At 42.5% G+C, this 14,582-nt stretch overlaps 1 long non-coding RNA gene across 1 annotated transcript; it reads left to right on the top strand.

The window, feature by feature from the left end:
* The first annotated feature begins 4,648 nt into the window (after positions 1 to 4,648).
* On the top strand, positions 4,649 to 12,268 carry LOC129634124 (uncharacterized). Its single transcript, XR_008705434.1, has 3 exons — positions 4,649 to 4,827; positions 8,498 to 8,589; positions 12,107 to 12,268. It is a non-coding gene; the product is annotated as an uncharacterized LOC129634124 (long non-coding RNA).
* The last annotated feature ends 2,314 nt before the right edge of the window (positions 12,269 to 14,582 follow it).

Raw genomic sequence — 14,582 nt, 5'->3', positions numbered from 1 at the left:
GGCAACAAAGTGAGGTGAAGGGCAGAGTCTTTGAAATCATAATCTCTGCTTCTAATCTCAGTACTGTGGCTTGCCTTTCTATACCTGTGATGCTAGAAAACCTCTCGATGGCTCAGTTTTTGTCACTTGTAAAGTGGGTATATGAATACCTGTCTCAAGAAGTTGTACTGAGGTCAGAGGAGAGAAAGTATGTATTCAGAGTGTTCCAGGCTCACCACCATAGTGTAGAATACCTGGTCTGCTGCTCAGTACCTCTGATGTCACCTGGGCAGACCCTTGCTAGCCTCTCCTTGTGCCATTTTGGAGTCCCCAGTGTGGCCTGAAGTGGTCATGCACCTGTCTAGGCTACTTCCTGTGAATCTGTAGTTCTTCTGACACGATAGTTAGTGTCTTTCTTCCAATCACCTGAGCATCTTTCCACTGAACTCTTTCTCTCCAACCAGAAGGAAAATACTTTTCCCCCTTTTGTCCACTTCCAGTTGGGAGATGGCAGGACCCACAGTGGTAGCAGCTTTTATCACCCACATAACCTCCTTGGAGTGGAGTGATTGTAACAGCATACCTCAATGGCACCCCACTCCAGTGCTCCTGCCTGGAAAATCCCATGGACGGAGGAGCCTGGTGGGCTGCAGTCCATGGGGTCGCTGAGAGTCGGACACGACTGAGCGCCTTCACTTTCACTTTTCACTATCATGCATTGGAGAAGGAAATGGCAACCCACTCCAGTGTTCTTGCCTGGAGAATCCCAGGGACGGGGGAGCCTGGTGGGCTGCCGTCTATGGGGTCGCACAGAGTCGGACACGACTGAAGCGACTTAGCAGCAGTAGCAGTTTATTTTTACCCCAAGAGCCTTCCTTTCCAGGACTCCCAGATCGTCCCCAGAGGGCTGTTTTCCTTATATTTCTTCCTCACTCAATGGTGATTCATTTCCTCAAGTAACTTCTCTTGGCTCTCACCCTTCCTCATTACCCATGTCAGAATTCAAGCAACGGAAAGAGACTGATTTCTCTCTCATGTGGCTAGGGGGAAACCAAGGAGGTGCTCCATGCAGGCAGAGTCCTTGTGGGTGTTGTGCACCCAGCCATTGGTGATGCTCCATCATCACCGAATGGTGGCGCTGTAACCTCACAGCCAGCGCCTGTAAATGCTCTGCTGCCTAGCTGCAGCCCCAGGCTACATACGTAAAATGCTTGGCCAGCCAGATATATGGAATCTTAAACAGTACTGATGAACCTACTTGCGGGGCAGAAATAGAGACACAGACAGAGAGAGCAGACTTGTGGACACAGAGCGGGAGGAGAGGTTGGGACGAACTGAGTGAGTAGCGTTGACGGTGTACACCAGTCCGTGTGAAATAGACAGTGGGGAGCTGCTGTACACACGGAGCTCAGCCTGGGCCTCTGTGCCCCAGAGGGGATGAGGGTGGTGTGGGGGGAAGGAAGAGGGAGGGGATATATGTATAATTATAGTTGATTCATGTTTTATAAATTTCTGTTGCAGAAATGCTTACTCAATGCTTGTTCACAAAAATTATTTTTATTGATGCCCAAGGCCTGCTTTGAAATTATTGGCCTCTGCTTATATCTTTTTATCTTTTCTCTTTGTTTGTCCATCCATCCATCCATCCATCCATCTATCATCTATCTATATTAGAATTCTCCTGGGAAACAGGAAGCAGAATATACATCATATATACATACGTTTCGTGACATTGTACAGGAGACAGGGATCAAGACCATTCCCATAGAAAAGAAATGCAAAAAAGCAAAATGGCTGTCTGGGGAGGCCTTACAAGTAGCTGTGAAAAGAAGAGAAGTGAAAAGCAAAGGAGAAAAGGAAAGATATAAACATCTGAATGCAGAGTTCCAAAGAATAGCAAGAAGAGATAAGAAAGCCTTCTTCAGCGATCAACGCAAAGAAATAGAGGAAAACAACAGAATGGGAAAGACTAGGGATCTCTTCAAGAAAATCAGAGATACCAAAGGAACATTTCATGCAAAGATGAGCTCGATAAAGGACAGAAATGGTATGGACCTGACAGAAGCAGAAGATATTAAGAAGAGATGGCAAGAATACACAGAAGAACTGTACAAAAAAGATCTTCACGACCCAGATAATCACGATGGTGTGATCACTCACCTAGAGCCAGACATCCTGGAATGTGAAGTCAAGTGGGCCTTAGAAACCATCACGACGAACAAAGCTAGTGGAGGTGATGGAATTCCAGTTGAGCTATTCCAAATCCTGAAAGATGATGCTGTGAAAGTGCTGCACTCAATATGCCAGCAAATTTGGAAAACTCAGCAGTGGCCACAGGACTGGAAAAGGTCAGTTTTCATTCCAATCCCAAAGAAAGGCAATGCCAAAGAATGCTCAAACTACCGCACAATTGCACTCATCTCACACGCTAGTAAAGTAATGCTCAAAATTCTCCAAGCCAGGCTTCAGCAATATGTGAACCGTGAACTTCCTGATGTTCAAGCTGGTTTTAGAAAAGGCAGAGGAACCAGAGATCAAATTGCCAACATCCACTGGATCATGGAAAAAGCAAGAGAGTTCCAGCAAAACATCTATGTCTGCTTTATTGACTATGCCAAAGCCTTTGACTGTGTGGATCACAATAAACTGTGGAAAATTCTGAAAGAGATGGGAATACCAGACCACCTGATCTGCCTCTTGAGAAATTTGTATGCAGGTCAGGAAGCAACAGTTAGAACTGGACATGGAACGACAGACTGGTTCCAAATAGGAAAAGGAGTTCGTCAAGGCTGTATATTGTCACCCTGTTTATTTAACTTATATGCAGAGTACATCATGAGAAATGCTGGACTGGAAGAAACACAAACTAGAATCAAGATTGCCGGGAGAAATATCAATAACCTCAGATATGCAGATGACACCACCCTTATGGGCAGAAAGTGAAGAGGAACTCAAAAGCCTCTTGATGAAAGTGAAAGTGGAGAGTGAAAAAGTTGGCTTAAAGCTCAACATTCAGAAAACGAAGATCATGGCATCTGGTCCCACCACTTCATGGGAAATAGATGGGGAAACAGTGGAAACAGTGTCAGACTTTATTTTTCTGGGCTCCAAAATCACTGCAGATGGTGACTGCAGCCATGAAATTAAAAGACGCTTACTCCTTGGAAGGAAAGTTATGACCAACCTAGATAGCATATTCAAAAGCAGAGACATTACTTTGCCAACAAAGGTTCATCTAGTCAAGGCTATGGATTTTCCAGTGGTCATGTATGGATGTGAGAGTTGGACTGTGAAGAAGGCTGAGCGCCGAAGAATTGATGGTTTTGAACTGTGGTGTTGGAGAAGACTCTTGGGAGTCCCTTGGACTGCAAGGAGATCCAACCAGTCCATTCTGAAGGAGATCAGCCCTGGGATTTCTTTGGAAGGAATGATGCTAAAGCTGAAACTCCAGTACTTGGCCACCTCATGCAAAGAGTTGACTCATTGGAAAAGACTCTGATGCTGGGAGGGATTGGGGGCAGGAGGAGAAGGGGATGACAGAGGATGAGATGGCTGGATGGCATCACTGACTCGATGGACATGAGTCTGAGTGAACTCTGGGAGTTGGTGATGGACAGAGAGGCCTGGCGTGCTGCGATTCATGGGGTCGCAAAGAGTCGGATACGACTGAGTGACTGATCTGATCTGATCTGATCTGATACATACGTTTTCTGTTTCACACTGCCCACCCACACTGGGGAGGACAATCTGCTTTACTGAACCCACAAATTGAAATGCTAATCTCATCAGGAAACACCCTCAGAGACACACTCAGAAATAACGTTTAATCTGGACACCCCAGGCAGAGTCAGGCTGACATAAAATTAACCATAATGCTATGTGATATGTGTGTATAGATATATATCTCCAGAATATACACACACACATTTTATATATATTTAATTACATGCATGTACATCTACATGAAATCAGTTTTTCTTGGAAATAACTGGCATTCCTGCTGGTTCCTCATGATACTTGGTATTTTCATGGCTTTTCTTTAATTTAAAAAAAAATTACTTCAAAAAATTTTATTAGAATGTAGTTGATTAATAATATATTGGTGTACAGACTTTTGGATGGTTATGGACATATATCCATTCCCTGTCAGATTCTTTTCCCATATAGGTTATTATAGAATATTGAGTAGAATTCCCTGTGCTATACAGGAGGTCCTTGTTATTTATTCATTTTACATATGTGTGCATGCGCACTCAGTCATCCGATTCTTTGCGATCTCATGGACTGTAGCCTTCCAGGCTCCTCTGTCCGTGGGATTTTCCAGGCAAGAATATTGGAGTGGGTTGCCATTTCCTACCTCAGGGGATCTTCCCTACCCAGGGATTGAACCCACATCTTCTTCATTGACAGGCGGATTCTTTACCGTGAGCAACAGTAGTGTGTGTATGTTAACCGCAGTTTCCTAATTTATTGGCTCCCCCAGTGTTTCCCCTTTGGTGACCGTAAGTTTGATTTTGAGATCTGTGAATCTGTTTCTGTTTTGCAAGTCAATTCATTTGTGTTAGATTTTTGTCAATTCATTTTTGTTAGATTCCACATGTAAGTGACATCAGGTGATATTTTTCTTTGTCTGACTTATTTCACTTTATATGATAATCTGTAGGTCCTGTGTTGCTGCAAACGCCATTGTTTTGTTGCGGCTGAATGACACGCACTGTGTGATGCCCCACATCTTTAGCCACTCGTCTGTCCGTGGGCATGGAGGCTGTTCCATGTCTTGGCTGTTGTAAACACTGCTGCAATGAACACTGGAATGCATGGATAGTTTCAAACTATGGTTTTCTCTGGGTATGTGCCCAGGAGTGGGATTGCTGGATCATATGGTAGTTCTAGTTTTAGTTTTTTTAAGGTATTTCCATACTGTTCTCCATGATGGTTGTACCAATTTACATTTCCACCGACAGTGTAGGAGGGTTCTCTTTACACCCTCGCCAGCATTTATTGTTTGTAGGCTTTTTGATGATGGCTGCTATGACTGGTGTGAGGTGATACCTCACTGTAGTGATTTGCATTTCTCTAATAATTCATGATGTTGAACATTTTTTTCATGTGCTTTCTGGCCACCTGTATGTCTTCTTTGGAGAAGGGTCTGTTTATATCTTCTGCTCATTTTTTGATTGTTTTTTTTTTAGTATCAAGCTGCATGAGCTGTTTGTATATTTGGGATATTAATCCTTTATTGGCTGCATATTTCAGATATTAATCCTTTATTGGTTGCATTGTTTGCAAATATTTTCTCCCATCCTATGGGTTGTCTTTTTTTTTTTTTTTTAATGGTTTCCTTTACTGTGCAAAAGCTTTTACATTTAATTAGGTCCCATTTGGTTATTTTCATTATTCTAGAAGGTGAGTCAAAAAAAGATATTGCTGCAATTTATGTTTGGGAGTGTTCTGCCTGTTTTCCTCTAAGAGTTCCTCTAAGGGCTTCCTAGGTGGAGCAATTGATAAAGAATCTGTCTGTCAATGCAGGAGATGGAAGAGATGTGGGTTCAATCTTTGGGTTGGAAAGATGCCCTGAAGTAGGAGATGGCAACCCACTCCAGTATTCTTGCCTGGGAAATCCCATGGACAGAGAACTGTTTTGTTCTAGTTCTGTGAAAAATGTCCCTGGTAATTAGATAGGGATTGCATTGAATCTGTGGATTGCTGTAGTATATCTATAGATATCTGTTGTATAGCCATTTCCACAATATTCATTCTTCCAATCTAAGAAAATGGTATATCTCTCTCTATTTGTGTCATCTTTGATTTCCTTCATCAGCATCTTAAAGTTTTCTATTGTTGTTCAGTTGCTAATTTGTGTCTGACTCTTTGTGACTCCATGGACTGCAGCATGCTACACTTTCCTGTTCTTCACTATGTCCCACAGTTTGTTCAAACCCCTGTTCGTTGAGTCATCACAGTGATGCCATCCAGCCATCTTATCCTCTGCTGCCTCCTCCTTTTGTCTTCAATCTTTCCTTAGTATCGTGGTGTTTTCCAATGAGTCAGCTCTTTGCATCAGTTCAGTCGCTCAGTCGTGTTTGACTCTTTGCAGCCCCATGAACCACAGCACACCAGGCCTCCCTGTCCATCACCAACTCCTGGAGTGTATCCAAACTCATGTCCGTTGAGTTGGTGATGCCATCCAACCATCTCATCTTCCGTCGTTCCCTTCCCCTCTCGCCTGCAATCTTTCCCAGCATCAGGGTCTTTTCAAATGAGTCCACTCTTCGAATCAGGTGGCCAACATATTGGAGCTTCAGCTTTAGCATCAGTCCTTCCAGTGAATATCCAGGGTTGATTTCCTTTAAGATTGTCTGTTTTGATCTCCTTGCTGTTCAAGACCTCTTAAAAGTCTTCTCCAGCACCAGAGTTCAAAAGCTTCAATTGTTTGGTGCTCAGCCTTCTTTATGATCCAACTCTCACATATGTACGTGACTACTGGAAAAACTATAGTTTTGACTATATGGAATTTTGTCAGCAAAGTGATGTCTCTGGTCTTTAATACACTGTCTAGGTTTGTCATAGCTTTTCTTCCAAGGAGCAAGTGTCTTTTAATTTTGTGGCTGCAGTCACCAGTCCACAGTGGAGCCCACAAGAATAAAGTCTGTCACTGTTTCCACTTTTTCCCCATCTATTTGCCATGAAGTGATGGGACTGGATGCCATAATCTTAGTTTTTTAAATGTTGAGTTTTAAGCTAGCTTCTTCACTGTCCTCTTTCACCCTCAGCAAGAGGCTCTTTAGTTCCTCTTTGCTTTCTGCCTATTAGAGAGGTGTCATCTGCATCTCTGAGGTTGTTGATATTTCTCTGGGCAAGCTTGATTCCAGCTTGTGAGTCATCCAGTCTGTCATTTAGTGTGATGTCCTCTGCCTATAAATTAAAGAAGCAGGGTGACAATATATAGCCTTGAAGAACTCCTTTCCCAATTTTGAACCAGTCCATCGTTCCATGTCCAGCTTCTTGACCTGTACTTCCTTATGTAGGTATTTATCCCTAGGTATTTTATTCTTTTAGATGCAATGGTAAATAGGGTTTTTTCCCCTTAATTTATCTTTCTGATGTTTTGCTGTTACTATATAGGAATGCAAGAGATTTCTGTGTATTAATTTTATATTCTGCAAATTTATCAAATTAACTGATCAACTCGAGTAGTTTTTTGGTAGTATCTGTAGGATTTTCTATGTATAGTATAAAGCCATCTGCAAACACTGACAGTTTTACTTCTTCCCTTCCAGTTTGGGATCCTTTTATTTCTTTTTCTTCTGATTGCTGTGCCTAGGACTTCCAAAATTACGTTGAATAAAAATGGCAGGAGTAGACATCCTTGTCTTGTTCCTGATCTTAGAGGAAATGCTTTCAGTTTTTCACCATTGAGAATGATGTTAAATGTGGGTTTGTCATATATGGCCTTTATTATTGTTGAGGTAGGTTCCTCTCTGCCCACTTTCTGGGGAGTTTTTATAATAAATAGGTGTTGAATTTTGTCAAAAGATTCTCTGCATCTATTGAGATGGTGAGATAGCTTTTATTTTTCAGTTTGTTAATGTGGTATATCACAATGATTGACTTGTGTATACTGAATTCTTGAACCCCTGGGAGAAATCCCACTTGATCATCATGTAGGATTCTTTTAATGTGTTCTTGGATTTGGTTTGCTAGTATTTTGTTCAGAATTTTTGCGTCTATGTTCATCCATGATATTGGCCTGTAATTTTCTTTCTCTTTTTTTGTGGTACCTTCGTCTGGTTTTGGCATCAGAGTGATGGTGGCCTTATAGAATGAGCTTAGGATGTTTCTTCCTCTGCAATTTTTGGGAAGAGTTTTAGAAGGATAGATGTTTTCTCTTCTTTAAATGTTTGATAGAATTCACCTGTGAATCCATCCGATCCTGAACTTTTGTTTGTTGTAGCTTTTTAAATCACAGTTTCAATCGGTTGGTGTGTTCATGTTTTCTGTTTCTGGTTCAGTCTGGGAAGGTTGTACATTTCTAAGAATCGGTCTATCTCTTCTGGGTCATTCATTTTATTGGCATATATGTGCTGGTAGTTGTATCCTATGATCCTTTGTATTTCTGTGGTGTCAGTTGTAACTTTTTCATCTTCATTTCTAATTTTATTGATTTGAGCCCTCTGCCTTTTTTTCCTGATGAGTCTGGCTAAACGTATGCCAATTTTGTTCATATTTTCAAAGAACCAGCTTTTAGTTTCAGTGATCTTTTGTATTGTTTTTTCATCTCTATTTCATCTATTTCTGCTCTGATCTTTATGATTTCTTTCCTTCTACTAAATTTGGATTTTGCTTGTTCTTTCTTCTCTAGTTGCTTTATGTGTAAGGTTTGGTTGTTTGAGATGTAAGATTGTATTGCTGTAAAATTCCATCTTAGAAGTGCTTTTGCTGCTTCCAGTAGGTTTGGATCATCGTACATTCGGTTTCGTCTCTAAGTATGTTTTTATTTTCTCTTTGATTTCTTCAGGGATCCATTGATTGAACGTATCATTTAGTCTCCACTGTGTGTTGTTGTGCTCAGCCACTCAGTCACGTCTGACTCTTTGAGACCCCATGGAGGTAGGCCACCAGGCTCCTTTGTCTATGGAGTTCTCTAGGCAAGAATACTGGAGTGGGTTGCCATTTCCTTCTCCAGGGGATCTTCCTGATGCAAGAATCAAACCTACATCTCCTGTGTCTCCTGCATTGGCAAGTAGATTTTTACCACTGTACCACTTGGGAAGTCTTTTAGTCTCCATGTTTATGGTTTTTTTTTTTCTTACATCCCCCCCACCCCACCCCATAAATTACTTCTAGTCTTATAGCTTTGTGGTAGGAAAAGATGCTTGATATGATTTCAGTTTCCTTAAATTTCCTGAGGCTTGATTTGTGCCCCAAGACATGATCTATCTTAGAGAATGCTTCATGTATACTTGATAAGAAAGTGTATCTGCTGCTTTCAGATGGAATATTCTATAAGTGCCATCTGATCTAATGTGTCATTTAAGGCCTTTCCTGATTGGTATATTTCATGGCTTCCTAGGTGGTCTGTATTAAGCTTTTATTAAGAAGAAAGACATTTCTTAAGGAAGAGTTAAGTGAGAGATCTTCATCATTTATTTTGTGTGTGCACATGTGTGTAGCTGATATGATTTCTTCTGATAGAGACCTTAGAGTTAACAATGGCAGAACTTTTCCAGGGCATTTGGATTTTCTTCTTTCTGTTCTCCTATATCCAGCTGAATATCTCCACCGAAACTTACAGTGAGTGAAATGCTGAGCCCACGGTGGTCTCTGTGACTGTTCACGACCACAAGACCTATTTCTTTAGGTACTTGGGGCATAAGAGAAAACAAAAGGCAGGCAAAAGGCAGTCGGGCCGCAGTCTGATGCCCGAGTCCCCCCGAGCTGACAAGGCCTTCCTCCTTTGCCTCCTTGTGGCGAATGCCTTCCATCTTGGAGAATGCCAGCAGGCCTCTTTATTACGTGAACGTGGTGGGTGCTCTTCTCCATGTGTACCTGTGCTCCTCTACAGAGGAGATGCTTTCAGTGCATGTGACTCATAAACATTGTGTCAGGATCCAGGATGTCTTCAAAAATGGACTTATGGAGAATTAATGAGGCTTCTCTCTTGAAGAAGCCTTCTGCTCCTGTGTTCCCCAGAAGTTCTCGGATTACTTGCTCTCTGATGACTGATTGATAAGTAGTTCCTTCAAGCCAGGGTGGTACCTTTCTAGTCACGTGATGAAACACAGTCAGAAGTTTGCCGTGCGCATGCATCTATGAAGGTGGAATTTCCTGATCTTTCTTATAGTCGGGTTCAACTGTCCAAGGATGAGGCTGGTTGCCTCAGGAAGAAGGTATATTCCTGACTCTGAAGGACTGCTGGCCTGGGTTGGGGTGGGTTGGTGCAGGCATAATAGAGGGGATTATACTGGATGATTTGGGGGCCCCTTCAGTCCTGAGCTGCTTCTGTGTTAAAGTTCCAGAAGTTTTTATTAGAGAGAATTAATAAGCAATGGTTCCCAAACCCTGATGCTCTCAGTTGACTTATTAGCATCCTCTCTTTTTCTTTCAGTTAAAATGAAAGTTTCATTGTAATTGTTGAAAAGCATATGTCCAGTCTTGATGGGCAGAGCTGAGGACATAGCCTGAAGTCTGCTGGTCAAACGCTGCGGCTCCTTAGGGACGTGGGCGTTAGAAGTTGAATTTGATAGGAATATTTAAAAGCAGTTGGAAAAAGCTTCTTTAACTTTGCTTAACCTTTGCATCTATTTTCTGGATGTATTTGGGGGTAAATCTATCAACTGTGGAGTTCCTACTGATGTGAAAGGTGGGGTTTTTGAGGAGGTAGAGGAGGGAAAGAAAACATCAACCGAGAAGGGCGTTTGCGTAACTAGGACAAAGGTCAAAGGTCTTCTTGATGTGGGAGCTGATTTCTACATTTTGTAAACTATTATCCTTATTTTTACCAACTTCAAATTCAAAGTGGTCCCTTTCACGCTCACTTTTGGATGGCTTTCCTTCTAAACACAAGTGGTTTATTTGAAACCTCAGCACCAGGCGCTCTGGAGCCAAAGGATACTTTCTGGGGCTGGATCTTGATGTCAGCATCAGACCTGGGGCCACCAAACCTTTCTGTGAATTCAGGGCGCCTGAATGCCGAGGCTTGTGAGGCTGAAGCCTGGTCTTTGTCGAGATGCAAGAGCAGCCTCTTGATGTCATGTTAGGTCTCAGAGCCCATGCCAAGGCAGATTCACGGGGTGAAGACACTGGCAGGTTTGCCACATGGGCAGCCAGGAGAGAGGTGACAGCTGGCATGCATTAGCCACCCACAAACCATGCTGGGGGATCACGTCAGACACTGTGTCAGGAGGGAGGCAGGGCAAATCACAGATGGCACCTGAGGAACAAGAAAATTGGTTGACTTCCTTCTCTTCCTGTTCCTGCAGTGTGGGGACAACTTTGGGACATTTTGTGGTTCTTCAAGGAGATATTTGAACTGCTGCCTACAGAGAGGCTGCTGAGGGTCTTGCCTTCCTCACTGGAGGAATAGGATTGTGCACACAGAGGAGAACTGGACCTTTGACACTTAGCTTTTAGCAGCTGGGAGAGGTGCAGAATGGGGAAGACAACCTTGCTTTGCTGTGTACAGAATCTGGCTGCTATACCCGAGGGCTTGTGTCTTGGCCACAGCAGCCTTCTTGAGCAACAGAGCAACACCAAAGTCTTCAGGAAGGCCTCAGGCATGTCCCTGATGTAACCACATGGGGCCCAAAGGTTGCAGAGTTGAGGGCTTGGCTCCTGGGTTCTTGTCTGTGAGAACCACTCCCAAGATGCTCATAGCACCTTGTGGCAGAAGATTTCTGCTAGACTAGTTGCTAAGTCGCTTCAGTCGTGTCCGACTCTGTGTGACCCCATAGACAACAGCCCACCAGGCTCCCCCATCCCTGGGATTCTCCAGGCAAGAACACTGGAGTGGGTTGCCATTTCCTTCTCCAATGCATGAAAGTGAAAAGTGAAAGTGAAGTCGCGCAGTCGTGTCCAACTCTTCGCGACCCCATGGACTGCAGCCCACCAGGCTCCTCCATCCATGGGATTCTCCAGGCAAGAGTACTGGAGTGGGGTGCCATTGCCTTCTCCTCTAGACTGGTTAGCAGCCCCCTGAATGGATCATAGAGTCCTGCCCTCGAGAAACTTAGGTTGTGGGACTTAGTTTTAACTGACATGCACTGAACTTCACTAGCACTTCCATGGATTGTGTCATTTAATCTGCACAACAATATGATAAGGTTGAAAAATTATTTCCCTTTTGTAGCGGGGAGGAGATTGAAGCTTAACAGAAATTAAGGAGCCTGCCTTGGGTCACAGATGTAAGAAGAGAGAAGGCTGGGATTAAATTCAGGAAGTCTGGCTCCAATGCAGTTATAGATTTAATATATTTTTAATGTGACATTAGGATCAACCTGTGTTGTGTTGAATAGCTGTTATTGGTTTTTCACAAGTGGCAAAGTATGGTTAAAAACAGCTGTTCCTTTCTATACAAAGTATTCTATGACAAAGCCAATAATAGTTTCTTCCCTTGATTCTTATCCAGGGTATCTCAACTTCAGGAGTGACAGAAAAGACTGCACATTAGATGGTACTTTCAAGTCAAGGAGGCTCCGGAAGGAGAATTTTAAGAAGGGAATAGACAACAATGTTAAATACTGTTGACAGAGGAAGTATTAATAAAATGAGAACCTATAAGATCCTGTGATTTGCAGTGAGACTGTGTAAGCTGAATCCATCTACTGTCTCCTGGTATACCACAGAAGGTCTCCCCCCAGTTTTAATGAAATACATAATAATCATATGGTACTAAGTTCAAAATATATAAAAGGTAGACAGTGAAAACCCTCTCGGTCTCCCTCCCATTCCTGCACCCTAGCAACCGTTTCCAGGAAGCAGACACTATTATTCATACCAATTTACTGTGTAGCCTTCCTGAGCTACTGTATGCACATGTAACACGTAAGTGTACATACTTTCTCTTTTACACAGAGAGAAGCTATATACGGTGTTCTGCACGTTTAAAAGTACTTCTTTCTCTATGGCTGTGCCGGGTCTTTGTTGCTGTGGGTTTTCTCTAGCTGTGGCGAGTAGGGCTACCCTGGGTTGCAGTGTGCGGCTTTCTCATTGCAGTGGCTTCTCTTGTGGAGAACATGGGCTCCAGGTGCTCAAGCTTCAGTAGTTACAGCACTTGGGCTCGGTGGTTGTGGTGCATAGTCTTTGTTGCTCTGCATCATGTGGAATCTTCCTGGACCAGGGATTAAACCCATGTCCCCTGCTTTGGCAGGTGGATTCTTAACCTGCCAAAGAGGTGTTTTTTTCCTGTTTGTTTTTTGCAGCTACGCAGGGTTCCATAGCATGGATGTGTTCTAATTTATTTAATGAAGATATGTTTTCAGCTGGCCCTGAAAAAGCAGCAATATTTAAGGAAGATACTGGGAAGGGTTTTCTCTTTCCAGGACAGAAAGGCAGCTATCTAAAGGAAGTAGACAGAGCTGGGGCCCATTCAAGTGCTAAGGGGTGCCTGTGAAAAGTCAAAGTGTCTGTTAGTTGCTCAGTCATGTCTGACTCTTTGCAGTCCCATGGACTGCAGCCTGCCCGGCTCCTCTGTCCATGGGATTCTCCAGGCAAGAATACTGGAGTGGATAGCCATTCCCTTCTCCAGAGGAGCTTCCTGACCCAGGGATCAAACCCGTGTCTCCCGCATTGCAGGCAGATTCTTTACCGTCTGAGCCAGCAGGGAAGCCCTGTAGTAGGTCTAATTGAATCCAACAAGAACTAGCTTACTTCTGAGAGGTTTTCTTACAACCTACCACCCTGTAGTATGATTTAGAAACTTCATTTGTGAAAATGGTGTTATCTCTCCTTAAACATTGGCTAGAAGAAGTCAAGATACTGTCTCCAAACTTTGGGGAAATGAGGGAAGTTATGGTTCCGTCTTTTTGACTTTGTAACTCTAGCATCTCTAGAGTGTTTTGCACTTAAGAGGTTTTTAATAAGTGTTTGTTTACTTGAATGAATGAATGAGGGCAAATGGCCACATTGGGTTTTTGAAATAGTCAGTGAATGAGGGTTTGTGACTAGAATCTGTATCCATCTATCACCTAATCTTCCACCAAACATTTACTGTAAGTACCAGCTTCTGCTACTCAGTCTTGGTCATTGAGCAGACATACACAGTCGATCCTCCATATACACAGGCTCCTCATCTGTGAATTCAACCAATTGCAGATCAAAAATATTTAAAAAGAAATTCCAGAAAGTTCCAAGAAGCAAAACTTGAATTTGCTGCACACTGGCAACTATTTATATGGCACTTACATTATATTAGGTATTGTAAATATTCTGGAGATGATTTAAAGTATAGAAGAGGATATGCATAGGTTTTATGTAAACAACACACCATTTTATTTATATAAGGAGCTGGAGCATTCATGGATTTTTGGGGTCTGGCGGAGGGGGGCGGGTCCTGGAATCAATCCCTCATGGATACCAAGAGACAACCATACCTAGACAGGTCATCAGGCTGAAATAACTTGGTAGAAGTATCTCTGAATATCTCCAACCTCTATGTCCTTTACTTTCTAATATCCTCTAATTCCTCATCTTGAAAGGAAAAGCTTCTAGTCTCAGATGTGACCAGTATAAATTCGAACACTTACTCATTGAATGACCTTGGACAGTGGCTAAACTCTGAACTTACTCCCTCACCTGCAAAGCAGGAATAGTATGACCTAATTTCTTAGGGGTTTTATGAGGGTTAAATGAGCTTATATTTAAAACACTTAACAAAGTTCTGTCTGATAACAGTCTAAAGCTGTTAATTTCCTCCTCTTTGCTCTTCTGTCTCTCATAAGGTATGACTCATGCAATTGACCATTGCTGATTTTTAGTACAGGTTAACTTACCAGTAAACTGGAATATGGGTTTATAAATAATTTTTCTCTTAAGTTTGGTTGTAATGTTAAAATATTAATGAAGGTAGGGCACTTGAAGATCGTCTAATCCGAGTTGTTTTTTTT

This window comes from Bubalus kerabau, chromosome 19 (genome assembly GCF_029407905.1).
Source record: "Bubalus kerabau isolate K-KA32 ecotype Philippines breed swamp buffalo chromosome 19, PCC_UOA_SB_1v2, whole genome shotgun sequence".
NCBI classification, from domain to species: Eukaryota; Metazoa; Chordata; class Mammalia; order Artiodactyla; family Bovidae; genus Bubalus; species Bubalus kerabau.
The sequence above is the reverse complement of the archived record's forward strand: the minus strand, read 5'-3'. Positions and strand labels throughout refer to the sequence as shown.